Here is a 9,510-nt window from a genome sequence, read left to right as displayed (position 1 = left end):
TAAATTATGACATCTATTTCTCATTGTGAACTTAGAATATACAATTAATGATATAACAATGGCAATATATATTCTAATAAAATAGTTAAATTTTAATTTATTTTAAATTATTTTTTTATACTTTGAAAATAAATTTTATTTTATTATTTAATTTTAAAATTATTTATTTAGCTCGTGGCACGAATTCATATGCTAATAATAAAATAATACAAAAGTAATAGTAGTTAATATCATATATATATATATGAAACATATATAAAAAGAAGGTAAGAGTGGTGTAATAGATGGTGCCACGTTGGTGCCTTTGCGCCTCTATTGTAAGTCTATTGCTTTTTTGTTTCCGAAACAGATTTCGCCTGGCTACATGGCCTTCAGCTTAGCCACACACACAAACAAACAATTCCATCATTCAATCTGTACAAATGCTGACTTCCTTTCTGCTGTTGCTTCATTTCCAAGATCATTTCTCGTAGAAATTTCCCAAAATGGTGATCTTCAGTTTGCCTATTTCCCAAAGCTCCTCTCTGCCACATTTTTTGTAGATTTGGGTTTACCCACGTGGAATTGAGCTCAGCGACATCGACAATGAAGAAGAAAATAAATTTTGCCCCTTCGAAGATGGGTTTTCTCACAATATATATATATATATATATATATATATATCTGGTCGACGGAGTTGCTGTTGTCCTCTTCTTCCTATCACTGTCAGTGTTTTTCTAACCGTAACATTGTGAAAATTGGGCATCTAAAGCTCTGGTCCTGCAGTTGCAAATCCTGGTACGTACATCTGCAATTTCGTACATCTGTAATGTGATGGCTACTATTTACACGTGTGTTGCACAATATTGAACTACATTGTTTGTCACCCCTATCCGCATGTTCAACAGATGCACACCATGTGTTTGTTAATATGTCTCAATAATTGAGGAGTTCACCGGTTTAATTTTCTGAATTAAAAATAAGACCCATCCAATTTTCGAAGTTGAAAATTCCAATCCAAGCAAGAGAAATGTATGATATATGACTTGGAAATATAAAACAAATAAAGAAAGAAAATGAAAATCCAAAAACTATTAGACACCAAATATAGCTAAAGTTCAATTCTAAAATTCATAAACCAAACACAATTTGTAGAACTATTTATGTGGAAAAGATTTAGTTGTAATGGTGTTACTTTGGATTACATACCAAAATATATTAAACTAATACAGCAAATCTAGGTCTACTGGTTAAAACCCAAATGATGAAGAAGATGTAATTAAAAAACCAAAACTGTGTCATTGCTCGGTGGGTATTGTAGAATGAATCATATAATCAAATTTAGGATCATAAAATAAATGTCCTTCCTGTCTTCAACGACGTGTAAGTTTTCTTTAGGTAAATGGATTAGATTTGTTTTGATTATAAAAGCAACTTCTGGAAGTAAATTAGGTTTTTATCTAAGAAAATGATCTTCATTTAGCTTGAAAAAAGGTATTACTAAATCCACCACAAATATTAGTAGATCCTCTTCACAGCAAGATTAATTTGATCTAGAAGATGAATTTGATCCTTTTGACAGCAATAATATTAGTATATCATTCAGGAACAACAAGATTAACTTGATCTATCCTGGTAATCACCCATTCAGGTAGTCTAAAAGGTTGAGTTAAGTGTATATGTATCATTTTCAGCAACTAAAAAACCAAAAAAAAAAAAAAATTCTAAAAGAGTTTTCCTTCTAGTATTTAAATTGGAATGATTCACAAAAAGACTATGTATCATAATTCATTGGCAAATTGGAGTTATTCTAAAATGAATTTTCATCTAAAGTTGTTTTGGTGTGGAGTTTTATATCTATATATCTTGAATTTGGATTTGGATTTGGATTTGGATTTTTTTTTCTTTGGGTTGTCTTGAATGGGAAGTGAAAAAACACAATTTGTGTACAATGTTCCATCTTCCCATCAACAAAAGACATAGACATGTAAATAAACTCCCAATTCAATTCCAAACCTATTTCTATGCTGCTGCCCTCTAAACAGAATAGGTCTGCTTGCAAAAATGAACTTAACTGGTACATTTGGATTCATTGACTATAAAATTGTATCATTTTCAGGAAAACATTTGTACCTTTTCTATTTATTTCTTTATTCATTTTGTTAGGGTTTAAATGTATTATTTTGAAGTGATATGTAGTGATAATTAAAGAGTTTCTATGGGTGTGTTTGGTAACGTTTACGTTTTCAGTTTATATTTACAAAAATTTTATAAATTAGTTTTTGTTTATTTTTTGTTTATTGTTAGAAAAACATAAACTACAAACGCGTTTGGTAATTGACAAAATATTTAAAATTTTTTAAAAATATAAAAAAGAGTGAGAAATGACAAGTGGCGGCGAAAGACGGTGGTGGAAAGTGGTGACGGTGGGTGGTGAGTAGCTGGTGGTGGTGGGTGGTGGCGGGTGGGCGGTGGTAGTGGTGGTGGTGGGTGACGGTGACAGTGACGGGTGGTAGTGGCAGGTGGGTGGCGGATGGCGGGTGGTGGCGGGTGGATGGTGGTGGCAGGTGGGTGGCGGGTGGTGGGTGGGTGACGGTGGCGGGTGGTGGGTGGTAGCGAGTGGGTGGTGGTGGTGGTGGTAGTGGTGGTGGTGACAGGTGCGTGGCGGATGGCGGGTGGTGGTGGTTGGTAGCGAGTGGGTGGTGGGTGGTGATGATAGGTGGGTGGGTGACGGTGGCGGGTGGTGGGTGGTAGAGAGTGGGTGGTGGTGGTGGGTGGCGGGTGGTGGTGGGTGACGGGTGGTGGCAGGTGGTGGCGGGTAGGTGGCAGGTGGTGGTAGTGGTAGGTGGGTGGGTGGGTGACGGTGGCAGGTGGTAGGTGGTAGCGAGTGGGTGGTGGTGGTAGCAGCAGGTGGGTTGCGGTGGTAGTAGTGGCTGGTGGTGGTGGGTGGCTGGTGGTAGATGGTGGTGGTAGGTGGCTAGTGAGTGGTGGTGACAAGTAGGTGGCGGGTGGTGGTGGCGGGCGGTGGATGGTAGTGGCAGGTGGTGGGTGGGAGGTGGTGGCGGGTGGATGACAGGTGGGTGGTGGTGGTGGTGGTGCCGGTGGTGGTGGTGGTAGCGAGGGGTGGGTGGGTGGTGGTGGCGGCGAGTGGGTGGCAGGTGGCAAGTGGTGGCTGGTGGTGGTGGCAGGTGGTGACGGAAGATGGTGGTAGAAAATGATGGCAGGTGGTGGCTAGTGTTGGGTGGTAAAAAAAAAAAACTCAAAACTCAAAACGGAAACACATTTTTTGTGTTTTCATTTTTTGGCCAAATTTATAAACTGAGATCACTGATTTATAAATCAAAAATTTTACCAAACAAGTTTTTATTTGAGTTTTTTAAATTTTTGTAAATATAAACAGAAAACTGAAAACGTAGTGTTACCAAACGGCACCTATATAATTAACCTGTTGGAATTCTAGAAAAATTGAAGAATATTCAATTGCTTTGAAGGAGATACAAATTCGAGTAAAATTAGGTAATGTTTTTTTAGTGGTTTGAGAATTGTTCTGAAGATTATCAAATTAGGTAATTTTTTATATTTGTATCTTTCGCTATATTTTCTATAGCCTTTTGTAGCTAAACAGACTAGCAGAATAATGTTTAAGGGATACATTGTCGTAGTTGATTTAATTTTTATTCGGTATTATAGTTTTAGATTGCATTTGTTTTTTCCTTCTTGTAATCTGAAATCTTTTTCTTAAATTAAAAGCAACAAGACCAAATTTTTATTTTTTGAGTTCTTGTAATGTTTTCTTCATATCTTCATCTATATATATTAATATATAAATTTACTGATTATACAAGCAAGCAGACTTTAAAAAATAATAATTGTGAGTAATTATCATTTTATCCACAGTTATTTATTTATTTGTGATTTTGTATAAAGGGTCTCATTTTAGAAGTTCGCCTAGAGCCTAAAAAATCTCAAGGCCAGCTTGAGTTTACTTATCATGTGCAAAAGGAGAGTTCTTAAAAATCCTTTTGGGCTAATAGAGTGAATGCAAAAACTCAAAACATATAATTTACCATCCATTTAGTGAGAGATTCCAGGTTGATTCCCTTGTTTTCATTTGATTCTTTAAAAAGATCCATGTTCTTCAAAGCTTGATCTTTACTCATGAAGCGCATCAAATCGTCTAGGTAGATGTATCTTTTACACAGAAGCAATAGAAATGTATGATATATTAGTTGAAAATATAAAACAAATAAGTAATCTGTCTAGATATTTGCCAAGAAAACAATTCAGTAGGAAAAATTGTCAGCCATACAGGCACTATCAATATGAATTCCAGCGCCCCCCCTAATCACCCATTCAAATCAGGGCCGGCCCTGGCCTAAGGCAGATAAGGCTTGTGCCTTAGGCTTCATATTTTGGCCCAAAAATAAGGTCCTAAAATTTAAAAAATTGTTATAGGTTCAATTTTATTTTTTTTTTTAGTTTTAAGATCAATTTAAAGGGCTCCAAATGTTTTATTGGGTCCATGTATAATTTAGCCCATATTTATTTATAAATGTGTTTGGCCCATATTTATTAAAATGAAAATATATAAATAAATAAATAAAAAACAATAGGGCCCCTAAATTTGGTAAAACATATAAACATATATAACATAGGGTCCCTAAATTTGGCCCAAAAATAGGGCTCCTAAATTTGGCAAAATATTATAGGCTCAATGTTTTTTTTTTTGGGTTTTAGGATCAATTTAAAGGGCTCCAAAATATTTTTTTAGGTCCATGTATGATTTACTCCATATTTATTTATAAGTGTAGTTTGGTCCATATTTATTAAAATGAAAATATATATTAAAAAAAAGTGTTTTGGCTCAAGAAAAATAATACATACAATATATGGGCCCTATTTTTTTTATTTTTTATTTTTACCTTCTTTATCTATTAGATCTTAGTGGAATAAATAATTTTGCTCAAATTTTTTTACCTAGGTCTTTATCAATTTTAATTGAATAATTTTTTCCTAATTTTTTTGTTCTAATTTTGTTTTATTAAATTGTTTTATTTATAATTTTAATAATTATATGTGTAAATAAATTTTTTTATGGTTACAAACAAATAAAAAAATTGTAACTTATCGTTTTATTCATAAATTTTTTTTCAATATAAAAGGGCTCCCATTTTCAAAATTTGCCTTAGGCCCCAACGATCTCAGGGCCGGCCCTGATTCAAATATTCTAAAAGGTTGAGTTAGTGTTATTTAAAAAAAAAGTTATTTAAATATTGCCTCACCTGTAATAGATTTTAATTTGTTTATTTATTTTTGGTGTAGGAACATAGCTTTTCTCCTTGAATATATGATTTTTCCCTTTTAATTAGCTTTTCTCTTTCCTTTGTCAGAGTGAGAAAGAATATGTTCATGTCTATATGTTTTCTATCTAAATATTCATGTCTTTGTTTTTTTTCCCCAAGTTATTAATTTTTAAGGAAATCATTATATTGCCATGGACATCATTGATACTTTGCTGCTCAGTTTATTTTATTTTATTTTTTTTTGGTACCCCAAAATTTGTACATCCTGCTATGTATGGTTGCTCTTGTTTTGTATACGGTTTCCTGTTTTAAGTTTTTGCTTGGCTGCTGATCTAATAGATTCTTGATAGCTTATAAAATACAACTGTTCATGGTCAGGTGTCTAGGGTCTAAAATTATAAAACCAAACACTTTCAAGTTGAGGCACCACCGATTTACAATGACTTCTAATTTATTCTACTTCTAGCTTTGTGTTGAACTTCTAAGGTACGTTAGAAGTGTATTTAACTTAATTGTTTCAGTACAATATCTAGCTCATGGAAATTCCAATCTCATTAGATGTCTTTGTTTAAAAAAACAACGCCCAATTAGTATACGTTAATGTGTGTTTGGGAGGAAAAAGATTGAGTACACACCTAACCTTTTTGAGCATAATGCACAAAAGTGGTGGCCCCAAGACTTGAAACCATAACCTTAAGGTTATTAGGCCAAGTCTTAACCATTGAACCAATGGTCACCCCTCATTAGATGTCTTTGTTAATTTAAAAAATTGATTCATGTCTTATCCAAGTTCTTAACCACTTGCCATGTAAGGTCCAACTTTAATCTGTAGCTAAGTGCTAAATGCATTTGAAAAATGTCCAAAACTATATAATCTTTTGTGACGTCCTTGAGTTAGTGGGAACATGAAATAAGTATGTCAACCCGATTCCTTGCATATGAAAAATGTCGAAAACAATATATATAGTTTCAACTTTGTTGCCTTAGTTTTTTCAGGCTTGGTTTTGTTTTCTTCTGTTGCTATGTTTCATTGATTTCAATTTTCGTTTAAGTGATTGGACTTGTTATTCTTAAAATTGAATGAAGGGTTCACTTTGTATTTTCGTTGGTTTTGTTTTAGGTACAAAACGACCCATTTTGTGTGTTGTCTCTATTGCTCTTCAATCAGGTACAAGGAAGACATTTTTGCATTAATTTTGTGTATCCAAGTTTGGATTTGTTTTTTATTCTGCAAATTTATCTAAAAGTTAGCCTAAATTTAAAATATTTTTTATTGATTGTGTCAATGTATGCCTCTTCTTTGGCTATTGTTGCTGTTTAATTTTTCCATGAATTAGGTGTTTTTGTATTGTTCATTGCATCAAATATTGTTGGATATGAAATTGGTGTGCTGCTATGGAAGAATTTCTAATTTTTCTTTTTTAGCAAAATGAAGCAAGATTTCTTTTCTACTTGTGTATGTATGCATGCATGTATATAAATTGATTGTTCTATCGACATCTTGGAATTTTTGGAACATGTTAAATTGATTTTCGTTTATATAGAACTAATTGAATTTTCCTGCTATTTTACTTTTTTGTAACAATTTTTGTGGTTATCTTAAGTTTTTAATCTGTATATATGTGTAAATGTGTGTGTTGATAGTGTGGAGATGTAATTGTGTTGTAGGGATGGGAAGAAGGCGAAGCGCTTAGGAAAGAGAAACAAGGGATCAAAGGATATGTCAGGGTTAAGAACAAACAGGACATTCCCTCTGATTTTTGTTTATTCATCAAATTCATGCTCTATTTTGTTGCCTAGAACATAGATTTTTTTTTTTTATTTTAAATTTTAATTTTAATTGTCTTATGAATCAAATGAGCTAATAAGGTAAACCTTGTTGTGGGATGAAATTTTTATTTCTCAATTTGTCGGTCTCTTTTCAGTTCATTCTCTTTTGGGCACTGTTAATGGTGTACTTGTTTGGTTCTACATTTGAAGCTTTCTTTCAATGTAGAGATTCTCCTACGGTGTACTTGAATTCATTTCAAGATTTTGCTTGGATTTTTTCCTTTTCCCTTTTTGGGTTACTTTTGAATCATCTTTTCGGTTGGAATTTCAATTGAATTTTGAAACTAGTTTTCTCTGGCTAATTGAATTTTTAGGTCTTCTTTTAATTGAATTCAAGTTCATTGCTTGTTTTCAAAAAAAAAAAAAAAAATTCATAAAAACATTTTTTGAATGTTGGTATGAGGAATTCTGGATGAATTTGCTACATTTGGAGCTAATTTTTATATATTCTTTTGCACAAATGTATTTCCTTGTCCTGCAATCTTGTCAAAGTTTGTTAACTTTGAATGTCTTTGTATATCTTGTTCACATAGACTTAGTGACTATAATGTCAATTCTTTGTTGGTTTTGTTTGGTAAAGAGGTGAATTTCTTGCTTCCCCTCCTCTATACAGGGACATGTCTCCTTTAAGACTTTTGAACTGGAATCTGTTTTTGGGTATTGATTGAAACACCTGATATTTCATGAAGTAATCATTAAAAGAACCCTACGCCCGTTTTAGTTCTCTGAGTTTGGAATCCAATGGTGTAGCTCGTGTTTCTCTCTTTGAGGGATTGCTGGAATCTACAATCAGTATCAGAAAGAGAATGAGGGGAGTTCCACTGGTAATATTGTCTGCAAAACCAGTTCATTTCTTTATGTACTTCACCTTTTTTAGTGGTAATTTGCTTAGTGACTAAAGGTCACAGAGCACTGAATGGGTAGATGATCTTCTATACATGAGCACACCTGACCTTCTTTTCACTTTTTCTTTATACATTGGTAGTAATAACCAGACTGAAGTTGTGTATGGGACAACATTAGTTCATAGGTTGTAGAGTTAAATCATCACTATTTTCCTGGGAGCAATTTAAACATTTATGTGTCTGACTTGAAATCCTAAAATCACATTCAAATTCTTTTTTAGTAAGTGTCTCCCTCTTTTTTTTTTTTTCTCCCTTCTATATAGAGATGACACTTAATTTGAATTTAATGCTCCCAAACTTAAATTTTTATATCTAATCAAGTCCATTTGTAGATTGATATTACGACTTTAAAATTATCTAAAAATACCTTAACAATACTATATATTGTGGTGTATCTTATTCTCAATCAACAATAGGGCGACTCCCACGCGTGACTAGTATATTTAAAATTATCTCTCTATTGCTCCCATTCTAGTTCTAGAAATTGGTGACTTAGGGTGGGTGATTTATTGCCTTCTAATTATTTAACAAGGGTTGGTTAATATTATCTTTTTGGTAAAAATTTTCGTTATAATTGAATGGAAGTACCATATGAATAATGTTGTATGTTGAGACTATTAAATAATTATACCTTTTACCCAAGTTTGAGAACTAAAAAGGCACAATCTTGATATATTGTGTAAATTCAAATTTAATATAGTATGTGTGTGGGTGAAAATCTGACCACACTGCCTGCTTAGTAACCAGCTGGAGAGCACAGGCAGAATAGATGGCTTCAGTAACCTGTAACAGAAAGAAAAGGCTCCGGCGGTGGTTCTTCCACCCGGGGGCACTCCGACGATCAAGTCAGTATATCTCTCAAAGATAATCAAGTGCAAAACTTAATACTCAAAACATAAATTGCATACCTTAGACCCACGGGGGTGCCTCTCTTTTATAATATACTCAATCCAAGTCCCGCTAGAAGTATGACTTCTATGCACTCTAATTATGTGCTTACTTTGGACTCCTCAAGAGATAAAGATAAACTCCCTAAGAGCTTTATTCTTATCTTGGTTAAGTCCCCTTTTCGTCTTAGGACTCTTGTCCCTTATTCGTTTATCTCGGATTCCGATATCTTCGGAGATAACCTCGGCAACACCGAGATCACCTCGGCCTAACTACCACGACACGTGGCACCTCGGCTGACACGTCGGCGTCACCATGCCACGTGTTGGTATTCAGAAAATATATCCCCACAACTGCCCCCTAGGTTCTATTACCTCGGCATTCTGAGGTGATGGAACCTATATTGATATTTCTTTCTGCATTATGGCCAAGAAACTGTTTAGCCGAGATAATCCTCTTCCAGTCGATGTGTTCTCTTCGGAGAACAAGGTTTCGAACGTACTCTCCCACGCGCATAAGCTGTCATGCACTTCTAACCATTCCCTTCAAATGCTTTATTTTTATTGGTCCGTTCCTGCGACGCGCCTTAAGGCTGTCTCTTCATC

General features: G+C 34.2%; 1 long non-coding RNA gene across 1 annotated transcript; it reads left to right on the top strand.

Moving 5' to 3' along the window:
* Positions 1 to 263: 263 nt before the first annotated feature.
* Positions 264 to 8,076, top strand: LOC114259732 (uncharacterized). The gene is made up of 3 exons (XR_014329491.1): positions 264 to 777; positions 6,403 to 6,450; positions 6,951 to 8,076. It is a non-coding gene; the product is annotated as an uncharacterized LOC114259732 (long non-coding RNA).
* The last annotated feature ends 1,434 nt before the right edge of the window (positions 8,077 to 9,510 follow it).

Source organism: Camellia sinensis, chromosome 1, assembly GCF_055761805.1.
Source record: "Camellia sinensis isolate YWXY chromosome 1, ASM5576180v1, whole genome shotgun sequence".
Lineage (NCBI taxonomy): Eukaryota > Viridiplantae > Streptophyta > Magnoliopsida > Ericales > Theaceae > Camellia > Camellia sinensis.
This window is presented reverse-complemented; position numbering and strand designations above follow the sequence as displayed.